Source organism: Schistocerca gregaria, chromosome 2, assembly GCF_023897955.1.
Source record: "Schistocerca gregaria isolate iqSchGreg1 chromosome 2, iqSchGreg1.2, whole genome shotgun sequence".
NCBI classification, from domain to species: domain Eukaryota; kingdom Metazoa; phylum Arthropoda; class Insecta; order Orthoptera; family Acrididae; genus Schistocerca; species Schistocerca gregaria.
The window spans coordinates 599,027,146-599,042,912 of NC_064921.1; the positions used below are offsets into that span (position 1 = coordinate 599,027,146).

The 15,767-nt window shown below is 39.5% G+C and overlaps 1 protein-coding gene across 1 annotated transcript in view; it reads right to left on the reverse strand.

Annotated features, from left to right (window-relative positions):
* Window positions 1-15,767, reverse strand: part of LOC126334535 (protein chibby homolog 1) — a 42,743-nt gene that overhangs the window by 19,399 nt on the left and 7,577 nt on the right. The gene's annotated exons all lie outside the window — the stretch shown is intronic.

Consider the following 15,767-nt stretch of genomic DNA (forward strand, 5'->3'; position numbering starts at 1 on the left):
TTATCTAATATATCCGGAACATATACTTTCTACTTTCCTCTACCTTTACATGTAGCAATGACACATTTAAACATACCATGAGCTCCGTCCTCAAGCCACTCAAAAGTTTTTACAAATGTGAAACTTTATATCAAATTCTTAAGACCGGGATGTTAAATACTTTCAGACAGGGCCATGAGACATGGCTTCTGTCCCCACCCACCCTTCCCCACCCCATCCCACATGTAGGAGTATCATTTAACACTTCTGAGGAATGGGTTTAAGAATACAAAGTTGTCAAACAGTAAACAATTCTCTCATGTTGCATACAGACCTGACATTAAGTTCTTACAGCTTAATTTAGAAAATAAATACTTCATTGATACTTTCCCCATTACTTCAGAAAATAAAGTTAATAAATCAAAGGAGAGTTAAGGCAGTAATGTATTTTTCAACCAATGAAGTATATACTACAGTGCCAATGATGACAGGACTTGACAGAAAATTAATTGTGTGGAGCATTTATTGTCTCAGTACAGTGTATGTCTCCCACAGGCCATTATCACACCCTGTATCCATCTTGGAACACCTAATAAGTTGACTTTAGGTATTTCCTTCAGTTCCTCCAATTCCATGAAAAAGTCCTGTGGGCAGTCTTAATGTGGCTTTTGAGCAGTCCTGTTATCACAGCCCCATTAGTTGTGGACAGCGATGATGAAACGTGAGGTGGCTCCTTTCTAACATCGTAAGAAGTTAAAGGGAGTAGAAGCACTCTTCAGTTACTTAGGACAGATGAAGGACAACGAAATTATCACTACCAAACTAGGGATTATCCTGGATGTCAAATAGGTATAGTTTAAACAGTTAAACAATTTATTTCCTATATAAGTCTATACCTCAATGGAAGAAGTGTGCATCTTACTGTGCCTTTACTCTTATAGGTCACTGGCCTAACTCATTCAAGAGACACAACTTGCATCGTAGCATACTCTTCTCATCACATGAACAATATGGGTTCCTAGCTACTAGAGGAGAGCACTGTCCCTCAGCACATTCTGCTTACTTATAGAGATTACATATAGTTCACTCTTTTCCCTTAACCTTGCAGTTGTGCTGTTTTTTATAACATGAGTGGGCATGTGGCATACTTTGAACACATGACACGAATAGGTGTATTTATGTTACCAAGGTACGTATGAGGAATACCATAGTTTAAACTTAATATAATTCAACAAGATAAAATAAACTTACATTGTACAAGTTAAATCACTGTTTAGTTAAACAATAATAAAATAGATTTTCATTTTACCATTTTGTTGCCACAGTAATGACCCACTTAAAGCATTAAACAGTGCAGTTGAGATGCATCAGATCCCAGCCAACTGCTTATTCGTCTGCTAACTATCTCTTAGATAACTGCCTAATTGTGGGATTGTACTGCTAGCTCATAATCTCTCATCATCTTGCACAGATAGTAAATTTTTTCTCGCCTAGCTCACTGTTTATTTTATATTATTGCTGGTATCTTTGACATATAACAACACAACTTACACAGTGTTAACTCAAGCAATGATGAACAAGTACATATGGGCTTGCAATTGTAAAACAGCAATGGAATGGTACAAGACAAAGTTATTTGTCAGTGGTGCTCTTTATATGCAGATACACCTGATCAAGGTTTCATTAATCAACTTTGTGAGAGCTGAATCCTATGCCATGGTTCACCTTCACTTTCTAGAAACATTTACATCACTACAATTGTTCTTCTATCATCCTACACACAGACAAAGACAAAATATTTCTGTTGCTCTGCAGTTGTCCTACTCAGCTGCTCTCCAAAATTAAATACAGTTTGACCTCACATATTCCTTACTGGGTAAATGGCACTCAATATTGTAATGTCAAGGGTTCACAGGTGAACTCTGAGACATCCAGTTACATGTTCTGACTCAGACTGCTCCTGTGTCGCAGCAGCTAACATGCTACTATGCATACTTATGATGAGCTCTTATTTACAGAACGCCAATGGTTATTTGCTTCGTGTTCACAGAGTGTCTTGTCACATAGCTTCTATTTTCTCTTACTGCTTTCCCAATTTCTGGAAACTTACAACTGTGATTGGAATGATTTTCATTCTTGTGGCTTAACTAGCACGTCTTTGTTTTCATCCACTGACGTATCTACTGTTACCTAGAAACATGTTGATGCAGTACAGTGTCCATCACGCTGAGGGTTTGGGCGCACAACTTTCCCCTTTGCATGTTGACATCAGTAAGTTTGCTCACTTGAAGGACTTTCTGCCAAAAATGCCTAATATTTATTGATGGGGGTCATCATTCAGATCAATAAGGAGTGTTCTCTTATACTTAACATTAATGGAATTTGTCAGTTCTGGGTGTATATGTGGACAAGGAAAAAAAAATTCCCAGGTTTCCCGGTTAAAAATACACTTTCTCCCAGGTGAAAATGCACTTTCTGTGTTAAGTGACAGTATACTCTTACTTGGCACTCTAAAACTCATCAATCCTTTGAATGTTTATGGTTTTATATACCGACATAGAATTTCCCGGCATTTTAGAAAACTAAACTCAGGGGGGAAAATATGTTTTGAAAGACCTTTGAAATGCAGCTGCATATTTTTGTATTACAAAGGTATAAATTTGAATTCCACCTAAAACTGCATGTCACTTTCCGCAGCATTGAAATCTAGACTGATATGCGCTTTTGTAAGCCAGTCATAGCTCACGTCACATGAGCTCCCCAGCTAATGACAGCATAAGACACGTGATGTAGTCATCCAACAGCATCACTCTTAAGTAGTGCGAACACACAAATAAGGAACGTTAATGGTTTAAATTAATATTTTTCTGCAGTAGCAGGATACAGTAACATCTTTTGTTAGAGTATTGGTTCTTACCAGTCAAAATCACAAAAATTTAACTGAAAACTAAAACATTCTAAAATACCCAGAATTCTAAACAATTCCGGGTTTTTCCTGATTTTCTTCCAGATGAAAAAATTCCCGAGTTTTTCCCAGATATACTGGTTGTCCTGGGTCTTATGCACCCTGCAGTTATAACAATGCAAGTGTTCTCACAGACAGTCCATGACAGACTGCAACCAGATACAATGTTAATGTGTTATTTTTACTTTTGTTCACTACCAATTGTTATTACAAAAACCTGTATTATTTAATCATTAATACACGGTTTGAGAACCATGAAACAAGACTGCATATATGGAAGTCATCTGGAGACACTGAAAGGTTTCAGATAGAATAGTAAGACAGACAGTCTAAGACTGCAAAACTTTTTCAGGGTATATGTGAACACTGATTATTAGTTCTGGACTGCAGATTAAAACTGGAGGAACTGCAGAAAAAAGGAGATGGGACCTGGGCAAACAGAAAGAACCAATAGTTATTGAGGATTTAATTTGTGTTCGGTGTTATAAATATTAATCCTGCAAAGTACTATAGATCGCTCAAATTGCTGACTGACAGATCTCGGAAAGCTTTTGTATAACAATCAATACTGTTGTCGACATGTGGCCTTTTCTTCAGTTCATGCCTATATGGAAAGATGATGATTTGGCTCAAGGGAATGCATGGAGTGGAGAAACAGTTACACAGCATATGTGTCAGAGGGGAATGTTTACTTGTTTCTCAGACAGTACTGGCAACCCATGGAAGCACTCACCTCGTACTGATCAGGAGCTATGGTAATAAATAACACATGGAAGTAACAAAGATTCGCGAAAATGGATTATACAGGTATTCATGTTTAAACACAGTCGTTACATTAACTGACTCTCACAACAACAACAACAACAACAACAACAACAACAACAACATTTTACAATGCTTCAAAAGAGCCAGTCCTGATAGAGTTCTTAAGTTGGCAGCAATTAAAAACTGAGGACAGTCAACAAAAAATGTTCTGATTTGTGTAGTTTTCTTTCCGTAATTGTACCTACTATACTGTTCAGTGATCACATGTGTATTCATTTACTTCTAAAGTGAATAAATTATCATCATGTGATCTTTAAGTGAAGGGATGTAAAACAAAGTATGCCAGACTTTTTATCTCCACTGTCCCCTATTCTCAGAAAATGCAATGTAATTGTGCAGTTGAAATTAATTGTGACTAAATCTTCTGCTAACATACCAACCCTGCATGAGGGAGCTGGCCACAGAATTTCATAATTTGCAAGACTTTGCGGGAGTATCAACAAGTGCGACAAGAAAGCATAGTATTTCATCCCATTAGCAGGTCATACGGAAAGCAGGACATCAGTGCTTTGCGCAAACTGGTTAGCTAGCATCAGCAGGAGCTTAATAAAGCAATATGACTGAGAAGTATCACATCACCTGGTTATGTGAAGTAAGAAGCCGTGTCGCTAATGCAAGATGGCACACTGAATATTGTTACAGACCAGTATACTGGTATAACAAATGCTTTAAGCAAATAGCGCGCAGTATGAATTGCTGATACATTTATATTAGGAAAGCCTATGTGGTCATTACAAGTGATGTTGGGTCAACACCAGCCAATATTTCACACTATAAATATTCCAGCATTTGAGTTCAGAAGGGAGTTGATCAGAAGGATCAATGTCATAGAAAACTGCTTGTACTTGATTCACAGACACGGTATTAAAATGGGGTATAAGTCTGTTGTAGATTTCCTTCTCTACTCAACACCGCCAACAGCTCCCGAAGAGATGTCTTCCTCTCCGTAATCACCAGTCAGGAGTTCGGTGCTGCTGACAGCTCCAATGCAGATGGGAAGGCCTGGGGGTCTTCCATGTCAACTTGGGCCAGGAAACCAGTGTTCTTGACACTTCAGTGGAGCCATGGGTCCTACCTGCATGGCAGGCCAGGGTCAGGGCACTTCTCGACCACACGACAACTGTCACTGCAGTTATGAGAGTAGAGATGAGCCACAGAAATGGGAGGGGACTGAGGACCTCTTAGGCTGGCATGTGTATGCCACATATGCATGCGCCACCTTCTTTGAGTGCGGAGGGTGGAGACGCAAAATCTACTTCCAGTGTAGCTGCCAGGCGCTCGCGGCACACATGGACAGGCAGCGGCAGAGGACTGCCTTAGAATCGCTAAAGGAGAGATGTATTTGCAGAAATAATAAAGGGTTAAAAGTCACTCTTCTCTTACTGCACCCATTGGTGTACACAGGTTACAACTGCCTCCTTTTCCCTGAAGAATTAGGAAGTGGTGAACTGGACGAGTGCCTCCTGACACACCATCCATCTGCCACACCTTCAAATAGTCACCACCTGCACTTCATTAACCTCCCTTAAAATCATGGTCAGATGTTGGTATCCCTAGCAACAACTGAATGAAACAGGGGGAAAGAATACAATAAGAGACGAGTGGGTAGCTTTGGGAGATGAAATAGTGACGGAAGCTGAGGATTAAGTAGGAAAAAAGACCAAGCCCAATAGAAATACTCGGGTAACACACGAGACATTGAATGTAATTTACATCATCATGGAATACATATGTATAAATATGAGATCGACAGGAAGTGCAAAAAGCAAAGTAGCGATGGCTACAGGAGAAGTGCAGAACTTTAGAAACAAGCTTGACCATCGGAAAAATATATGTTACCAAAAGGAAAATTAATTAACGCTATGGGCCTAGAGAAAAGAGGTTGTATGAATATCAAGGGCTGAAATGGCAAGGCAGTTTCTAGCAAACAAGGGAATGCTGAAAGATGGAAGAAATACACAGAAGGGTAAGGCAATATCACAGAAAGGGAACAGACAACAGATGAAGACATGGTTATACAATGAATACTAACAAAAGTAATACAAGGATAATGGCATGCAGGCAAATTAAATAAAATAATTCCGAGACAGTCTAATTAGGAAATCAGTGGTCGAATTTTGCTATTTGGCAGCAAAATAACTAGTAATGGTCAAAGTAGAGAGAATATTAAATTTGTATTGTAGTCTTCTTTTGAAAACCAATTTACTTGCTAAGATTCCTACATTAACACAATATATATTGCCTGCCATCCCCCGATCTACAAAAAGAAAATAAGTTGATGTTAAAGGCTTACAGTCAAATAAATAAAAAAATGAAGTAGGTCATACACAACAGCTCAATGACAAAAATTACATACCCAAAAAACAGGCAATGGAAGTTACATCACACACTGCTTGCACCACTCTCCCACACGAGGACTATACAATATGCTGTAAAATAACTCTCACAAAATTCTTATCATATGGATGGATACAATCCAAAGGCAACATATAATAATAAGGAGCTCTAACTAGTAAATAAAAACATACCATAAACAAGTCGAGACATTAATGTGACATGCCAGGTGTTCTATCATAAAGTGTGTACAACTTTGAGCACACATGGGTTGAACAAGACAGACAAATGCCACATCTTGCCACTTCATGGTATGGTATAAAGCCAGCTTGGCTGTGACAGAGTAATTGACAAGTGGATTTGGAGTGTAACAGAAACTAGTGCTGAGAGGTCCAACCAGATGGTGGTCTGCACTGCCTGATGTCAATTGCAACAAATGTAAAGGGGTCACAGTTTTGTTTTAACATTAGAATTAACAGAAGAAATGTAACATCAAAGTAGGAATATCAACAATGATAGATTTCTACTTACACTTGCTTAAAGATGACATGTTAAATTGCAAACAGGCACAACCAAAGAACAGAATGGAATTGCAGTCCGAGCTGCTGGAGTTGGTAGCCATGTGTGCATGAGGTGCGCTTGCTTGTTATTATGAATGGTGTGCGTTTTTCTTTTCCTGATGAATGCTGTTGCTGAAAGCTTTGTGTAAATGTCTTAACTGCGTCTGTCTGCAACTTAATGAGTCACCTTTAAGGTAAGTAGCTACATTGTTGATATTCCTACCTGGAATTTCCATTGTTTAAGATCAAAGTTGACTACAACAAGTACCTAATAACAATGGCAAAGTTTACTCAAATTGCATATAAAATAAGCAGTATGCTGCACACTGTCATGGATGGTTGCCTATGCCATCAGATAAAACCTGGACAACTTGCGAGATAAGGACAACATAATACATTACATGCATTAACACATTCATACTGTACAATACATGTAACAGAATTGTTCTATGGGGGAAAGCCACACAGTTGATATTTACAGAATTATGAAATAGGATTTGACCTTATTGATCAGTTTCAGGGGATGACAATCAACAATACATAGAAGGAAATAGTACAACAAGCTTCCACACAATGTAAGACTGTAATATAAAACATTAGGTTGGTGTGTAAGCTAGTAGCATTTTCCCCACAAGATTCATAAACACAACAGACATACATAATAGATTTTAGTCATCTATAATATATTCCCCTTTGCTATTTAAAACAGTCTGTCAGTGCTGGGGTAACTTTTCAATTCCACAACTGTAGAAATCATAGTTTTGAGGAGAAGAACTCGTCGATCATGATTGGAGCACATTTTCATCTCGAAAGGAAGTTCCTTGAAGGCAAGAGAGGGCAAAAGATGAAAATATGAGAGCACAAGATCAGGCAAAAAGGTGGCTGTGGAACAACTTCCCAACCCAACTCCTGTATGGCATCTTTTGTCAGCCTAGCAAAATGGACGAAGGCATTATCATGGGATAGCATCACTTCACACAGTCTTACTGGTCATTTTTCTCGGACTGGACCTGCAATATGTCTCAGCTGTTGACAATAAATGTCATCGGTGATGGTTACACCTCAGGTAAACAATTCATAGTACACCACACCGTCGCTGTTCCTCGAGATGCACAACATTATCTTTTGTGGAAGCATGCAGTTCTTTGTACGGGGAATTGCTGCTTTGTTTGAGCTCAATTATTCCTTTCTTTTCCTTATGTAAGCATAAAGATACCATTTCTCATCACAAGTAATGATACAGGATAGGAATGGTGGCGTTGTTCACAACCCAATAGATGACTAACATGCAGAGATGCACATATGGCCAATCACCCAATTTTGTGATTTTGGCTTAGAGCATACTGTACGCATACACCTGATTTTTAAACTTTCCACATTGCATCAAATTCCAATGGTCTTCGTGAATGTGGGGAGCTACTAATACTGAAACGATCCTCCTTGAAACAAGATAACCATTTTCTTGCCATACTCATACACAGTGCAAATGTTTCTGGATGCCTCTGCTGCTGTCAGCCCTCTACTGAACTCAAACAGAGGAAGATGCCAAAAATGTTCCGATTTCTCCTCATCGCATTCCAATTTCTAGCATCCACTGCTCCACTCACTATCTCCAAACAGCAAAAGTGAATTACAAATAAATAATGACAATTGATAAATAAGCTCACAGGAACTGGAATACCAACATGAAAAACAAAAATGCTACGAACTTATGCACCAACCTAATACACTCATGTACAAAAAATTTTTGCGAAAAATATGTACCAATATAAAACTCTTTATCTGGTGGTCTAGGCAGCCATCAATAATAATTTACAGCTACTGTTTCTTTTATACACAATTTGCATAAATTTTGATATTACGATAACTATGTTGATGTTACATTTCTTTTGTTCATTCCAATGTTAAACAAAAATGTGCCCTCTTTACATTTGTTGTAATTGACATCAGGCAGTGCATACCACCATCTGGTTGGACCTTTAAGCACTGTTGTTGTTGTTGTCTTCAGTCCTGAGACTGGTTTGATGCAGCTCTCCATGCTACTCTATCCTGTGCAAGCTGCTTCATCTCCCAGTACCTACTGCAACCTACATCCTTCTGAATCTGCTTAGTGTACTCATCTCTCGGTCTCCCTCTACGATTTTTACCCTCCACGCTGCCCTCCAATGCTAAATTTGTGATCCCTTGATGCCTCAAAACATGTCCTACCAACCGATTCCTTCTTCTAGTCAAGTTGTGCCACAAACTTCTCTTCTCCCCAATCCTATTCAATACCTCCTCATTAGTTACGTGATCTATCCACCTTATCTTCAGTATTCTTCTGTAGCACCACATTTCGAAAGCTTCTATTCTCTTCTTGTCCAAACTAGTTATCGTCCATGTTTCACTTCCATACATGGCTACACTCCAAACAAATACTTTCAGAAACGACTTCCTGATACATAGATCTATATTCGATGTTAACAAATTTCTCTTCTTCAGAAACGCTTTCCTTGCCATTGCCAGTCTACATTTTATATCCTCTCTACTTCGACCATCATCAGTTATTTTACTTCCTAAATAGCAAAACTCCTTTACTACTTTAAGTGTCTCATTTCCTAATCTAATTCCCTCAGCATCACCCGATTTAATTTGACTACATTCCATTATCCTCGTTTTGCTTTTGTTAATGTTCATCTTATATCCTCCTTTCAAGACACTGTCCATTCCGTTCAACTGCTCTTCCAAGTCCTTTGCCGTCTCTGACAGAATTACAATGTCATCGGCGAACCTCAAAGTTTTTACTTCGTCTCCATGAATTTTAATACCTACTCCAAATTTTTCTTTTGTTTCCTTTACTGCTTGCTCAATACACAGATTGAATAACATCGGGGAGAGGCTACAACCCTGTCTCACTCCTTTCCCAACCACTGCTTCCCTTTCATGACCCTCGACTCTTATTACTGCCATCTGGTTTCTGTACAAATTATAAATAGCCTTTCGCTCCCTGTATTTTACCCCTGCCACCTTTAGAATTTGAAAAAGAGTATTCCAGTCAACATTGTCAAAAGCTTTCTCTAAGTCTACAAATGCTAGAAACGTAGGTTTGCCTTTTCTTAATCTTTCTTCTAAAATAAGTCGTAAGGTCAGTATTGCCTCACATGTTCCAACATTTCGACGGAATCCAAACTGATCCTCCCCGAGGTCTGCATCTACCAGTTTTTCCATTCGTCTGTAAAGAATTCGCGTTAGTATTTTGCAGCCGTGGCTTATTAAACTGATAGTTCGGTAATTTCCACATCTGTCAGCACCTGCTTTCTTTGGGATTGGAATTATTATATTCTTCTTGAAGTCTGAGGGTATTTCGCCTGTCTCATACATCTTGCTCACCAGCTGGTAGAGTTTTGTCAGGACTGGCTCTCCCAAGGCCGTCAGTAGTTCTAATGGAATGTTGTCTACTCCGGGGGCCTTGTTTCGACTCAGGTCTTTCAGTGCTCTGTCAAACTCTTCACGCAGTATCTTACCTCCCATTTCGTCTTCATCTACATCCTCTTCCATTTCCATAATATTGTCCTCAAGTACATCGCCCTTGTATAAACCTTCTATATACTCCTTCCACCTTTCTACCTTCCCTTCTTTGCTTAGAACTGGGCTGCCATCTGAGCTCTTGATATTCATACATGTAGTTCTCCTCTCCAAAGGTCTCTTTAATTTTCCTGTAGGCAGTATCTATCTTACCCCTAGTGAGATAAGCTTCTACATCCTTACATTTGTCCTCTAGCCATCCCTGTTTAGCCATTTTGCACTTCCTGTCGATCTCATTTTTGAGACGTTTGTATTCCTTTTTGCCTGCTTCATTTACTGCATTTTTATATTTTCTCCTTTCATCAATTAAATTCAATATTTCTTCTGTTACCCAAGGATTTCTAGCAGCCCTCGTCTTTTTACCTACTTTATCCTCTGCTGCCTTCACTACTACATCCCTCAGAGCTACCCATTCTTCTTCTACTGTATTTCTTTCCCCTATTCCTGTCAATTGTTCCCTTATGCTCTCTCTGAAACTCTGTACAACCTCTGGTTCTTTCAGTTTATCCAGGTCCCATCTCCTTAATTTCCCACATTTTTGCAGTTTCTTCAGTTTTAATCTACAGGTCATAACCAATAGATTGTGGTCAGAGTCCACATCTGCCCCTGGAAATGTCTTACAGCTTAAAACCTGGTTCCTAAATCTCTGTCTTACCATTATATAATCTATCTGATACCTTTTAGTATCTCCAGGGTTCTTCCACGTATACAACCTTCTTTCATGATTCTTAAACCAAGTGTTAGCTATGATTAAGTTATGCTCTGTGCAAAATTCTACTAGGCGGCTTCCTCTTTCATTTCTTAGCCCCAATCCATGTTCACCTACTATGTTTCCTTCTCTCCCTTTTCCTACTCTCGAATTCCAGTCACCCATTACTATTAAATTTTCGTCTCCCTTCACTATCTGAATAATTTCTTTTATTTCATCGTACATTTCTTCAATTTCTTCATCATCTGCAGAGCTAGTTGGCATATAAACTTGTACTACTGTAGTAGGTGTGGGCTTCGTATCTATCTTGGCCACAATAATGCGTTCACTATGCTGTTTGTAGTAGCTTACCCGCATTCCTATTTTCCTATTCATTATTAAACCTACTCCTGCATTACCCCTATTTGATTCTGTGTTTATAACCCTGTAGTCACCTGACCAGAAGTCTTGTTCCTCCTGCCACCGAACTTCACTAATTCCCACTATATCTAACTTTAACCTATCCATTTCCCTTTTTAAATTTTCTAACCGACCTGCCCGATTAAGGGATCTGACATTCCACGCTCCGATCCGTAGAACGCCAGTTTTCTTTCTCCTGATAACGACATCCTCCTGAGTAGTCCCCGCCCGGAGATCCGAATGGGGGACTATTTTACCTCCGGAATATTTTACCCAAGAGGACACCATCATCATTTAATCATACAGTAAAGCTGCATGTCCTCGGGAAAAATTACGGCTGTAGTTTCCCCTTGCTTTCAGCCGTTCGCAGTACCAGCACAGCAAGGCCGTTTTGGTTAATGTTGCAAGGCCAGATCAGTCAATCATCCAGACTGTTGCCCCTGCAACTACTGAAAAGGCTGCTGCCCCTCTTCAGGAACCACACGTTTGTCTGGCCTCTCAACAGATACCCCTCCGTTGTGGTTGCACCTACGGTACGGCCATCTGTATCGCTGAGGCACGCAAGCCTCCCCACCAACGGCAAGGTCCATGGTTCATGGGGGGAGGCTTTAAGCACTAGTTTCCATTATACTCTGAATCCACTGGTCAGTTACTCTGCTGCAGCCGACCTGACTTTACACCATGAAGCACCAAGATGTAGCATGTGTATGTCTTGTTCATGCCACATGTACGCAAAGTTGTACACACTTTATGTCACAAACTGTCCAGTTCTTGACTGATGGTGTAGGCAATCATCCATGACAGTTTCCAACATACTTTTTTTATTTTATACACAATTTGAGTAAACTTTGCCATTGTGATTAGGTAGTCAACTTTGATCTTAAACAATGGAAACTCCAGGTACGACTACAATGTAGGAAAAGATCGATTGCTACTTATTACAGACGACAAATTAAGCTGCAGACAAATCACACTTTATGGAACACCTTGTATGTCACTGTAATGCCTCGACTTTTTTATGGTATGTTTTTATTTAAAAATTTTACTTGTTAGAGCTATTTATTACTTATGTTAAATATGGATTGTATCCATCCACATGAGCAGAATTTTAAGAGAGTTGTTATTTTACAGCATATTGAATAGTCCTCATATGAGAGAATGGTGCAAGCAGTGTATGATGTAACTTCCACTGCCCATTTGTTTGGTTACGGAACTTTTGTCATTGAGCAGTTGTGCAATCCCTACTACTTTTTTTTATTTCTTTGACCATAAGCCTGTAACATCAACATACTTAATTTTTATAGAGCTGTGGATGCAACACATACTACTGAAACTAGTGATCCAGTAAATGTGTTAATGTAGCAATCTTAGAAAATAAATTTGTTTTCAAAAGAAGACTACAATAGAAAATTATAGATTGCCACCTCCACTGAATGATCATGTCAGTTGACCATGGAACATTAAATGCTGACTGGCCATAGCAAGAAAATCTTTCATGGAAAAGAAATATTTTAAAGTCTAATACAAATTTTAAGTGTTATGAAGCATTTTGAAAGTACTTGCATGAAGTATAGTTTTGTACAGAAGTGAAATGTTGATGATAAACAGTGCAGCCAAGATTGAAGCATTTGAAATGTCCGCTACAGAAGATTATATAGGTAGATCAGATACACTGAAGTGACAAAGAAACTGGTATAGGCTCATGTATTCAAATACAGAGATATGTAAACAGACAGAATACAGTGCTGCAGTTGGCAATGCCTATATAAGACAGCAAGTGTCTGGTGCAGTTGTTAGATCAGTTACTGCTGCTACAATGGCAGGTTATCAAGATTTAAGTGAGATTGAATGTGATGATATAGTTGGCATACGAGCGATGGAACACAGCATCTCCAAGGTAGCGATGAAGTGGGGATTTTTCCGTATGACCATTTCACAAGTGTACTGTGAATAATAGCAATCCAGTAAAACATCAACTCTAAGACATCGCTGTGGCTGGGGGAAGATCCTGAAAGAACAGGATCAACAATGACTGAAGAGAATCATTCATCGTGACAGAAGTGCAACCCTTCCACGAAGTGCTGCAGATTTCAATGCTGGGACATCAACAAGTTTCAGCATGCGAACCATTCAATGAAACATCATCAATATGGGCTTTCAGAGCCAAAGGCCCACTCGTGTACCCTTGATGACAGCACAATACACAGCTTTATGCCTCGTCTAGGCTCATCAACACTGGACTACTGATGACTGAAAACATGTTGCCTGGTTGGACACGTCTTATTTCAAATTGTATTGAGCGAATAGACGTGTATGGATATGGAGACAGCCTCACGAATCCATGGACCCTGCATCTCAGCAGGGGACTGTTCAAGCAGCTGGAGGAGTGATGGGAGACCCCTGATACATCTAGATACGACTCTCATAGGTGACACATACACAACTCTCCTGTCTGATCACCTGATCTCCATTCATGTCCATTGTGCATTCCGATGGACTTCAGCAATTCCAGCATGACAACGCAAGGATTTTAATACCTACTCCAAATATTTCTTTTGTTTCATTCACTGCTTGCTCAATATACAGATTGAATAACATCGGGGAGAGACTACAACCCTGTCTCACTCCCTTCCCAAGCACCGCTTCCCTTTCATGTCCCTCGACTCATAACTGCCATCTGGTTTCTGTACAAATTGTAAATAGCCTTTCGCTCCCTGTATTTTACCCCTGCCACCTTTAGAATTTGAAAGAGAGTATTCCAGTCAACATTGTCAAAAGCTTTCTCCAAGTCTACAAATGCTAGAAATGTAGGTTTGCCCTTCCTTAATCTAGCTTCTAAGATAAGTCGTAGGGTCAGTATTGCCTCACATGTTCCAACATTTCTACCGAATCCAAACTGATCTTCCCCAAGGTCGGCTTCTACTAGTTTTTCCATTCGTCTGTAAAGAATTCGTGTTAGTATTATGCAGCTGTGGCTTGTTAAACTGATTGTTCGGTAATTTTCACCTTTGGCAACACCTGCTTTCTTTGGGATTGGAATTATTATATTCTTCTTGAAGTCTGAGGGAATTTCACCTGTCTCATACATCTTGCTCACCAGATGATAGAGTTTTATCAGGACTGGCTCTCTCAAGGCCGTCAGTAGTTCCAGTGGAATGTTGTCTACTCCCGGGGCTTTGTTTCGACTCAGGTATTTCAGTGCTCTGTCAAACTCTTCACGCAGTATTGTATCTCCTATTTCATCTTCACCTACATCCCCTTCCATTTCCCTAATATTGTCCTCATGTACATCGCCCTTGTATAGACCCTCTATATACTCCTTCCACCTTTCTGCTTTCCCTTCTTTGTTTAGAACTGGGTTTCCATCTGAGCTCTTGATGTTCATACAAGTGGTTCTCTTATCTCCAAAGGTCTCTTTAATTTTCCTGTAGGCAGTATCCATCTTACCCCTAGTGAGATAAGCCTCTACATCCTTACATTTGTCCTCTAGCCATCCCTGTTTAGCCATTTTGCACTTCCTGTCGATCTCATTTTTGAGGCGTTTGTATTCCTTTTTGCCTGCTTCATTTATTGCATTTTTATATTTTCTCCTTTCATCAATTAAATTCAATATTTCTTCTGTTACCCAAGGATTTCTAGCAGCCCTCGTCTTTTTACCTACTTTATCCTCTGCTGCCTTCACTACTTCATCCCTCAGAGCTACCCATTCTTCTTCTACTGTATTTCTTTCCCCTATTCGTGTCAATTGTTCCCTTATGGTCTCCCTGAAACTCTGTATAACCTCTGGTTCTTTCAGTTTATCCAGGTCCCATCTCCTTAAATTCCCACCTTTTTGGCAGTTTCTTCAGTTTTAATCTACAGGTCATAACCAATAGATTGTGGTCAGGGTCCACATCTGCCCATGGAAGTGTCTTACAATTTAAAACCTGGTCCCTAAATCTCTGTCTTATCATTATATAATCTATCTGATACCTTTTAGTATCTCCAGGCTTCTTCCATGTATACAACCTCCTTTCATGGTTCTTGAACCAAGTGTTAGCTATGATTAAGTTGTGCTCTGTGCAAAATTCTACCACGCGGCTTCCTCTTTCATTTCTTTTCCCCAATCCATATTCACCTACTACGTTCCCTTCTCTGCCTTTTCCTACTACCGAATTCCAGTCACCCATGACTATTAAATTATCATCACCCTTCACTATCTGAATAATTTCTTTTATTTCATCATACATTTCTTCAACTTCTTCATCACCTGCAGAGCTAGTTGGCATATAAACTTGAACTACTGTAGTAGGAGTGGGCTTCGTATCTATCTTGGCCACAATAATGCGTTCACCCTCGTACGCTTACGGATTTGTGGACAGCCCTGCAGGAATCATGGTGTCAATTTCCTTTAGCAAAACTTCAGATAATAGTTGAGTCCATATCACGTTGT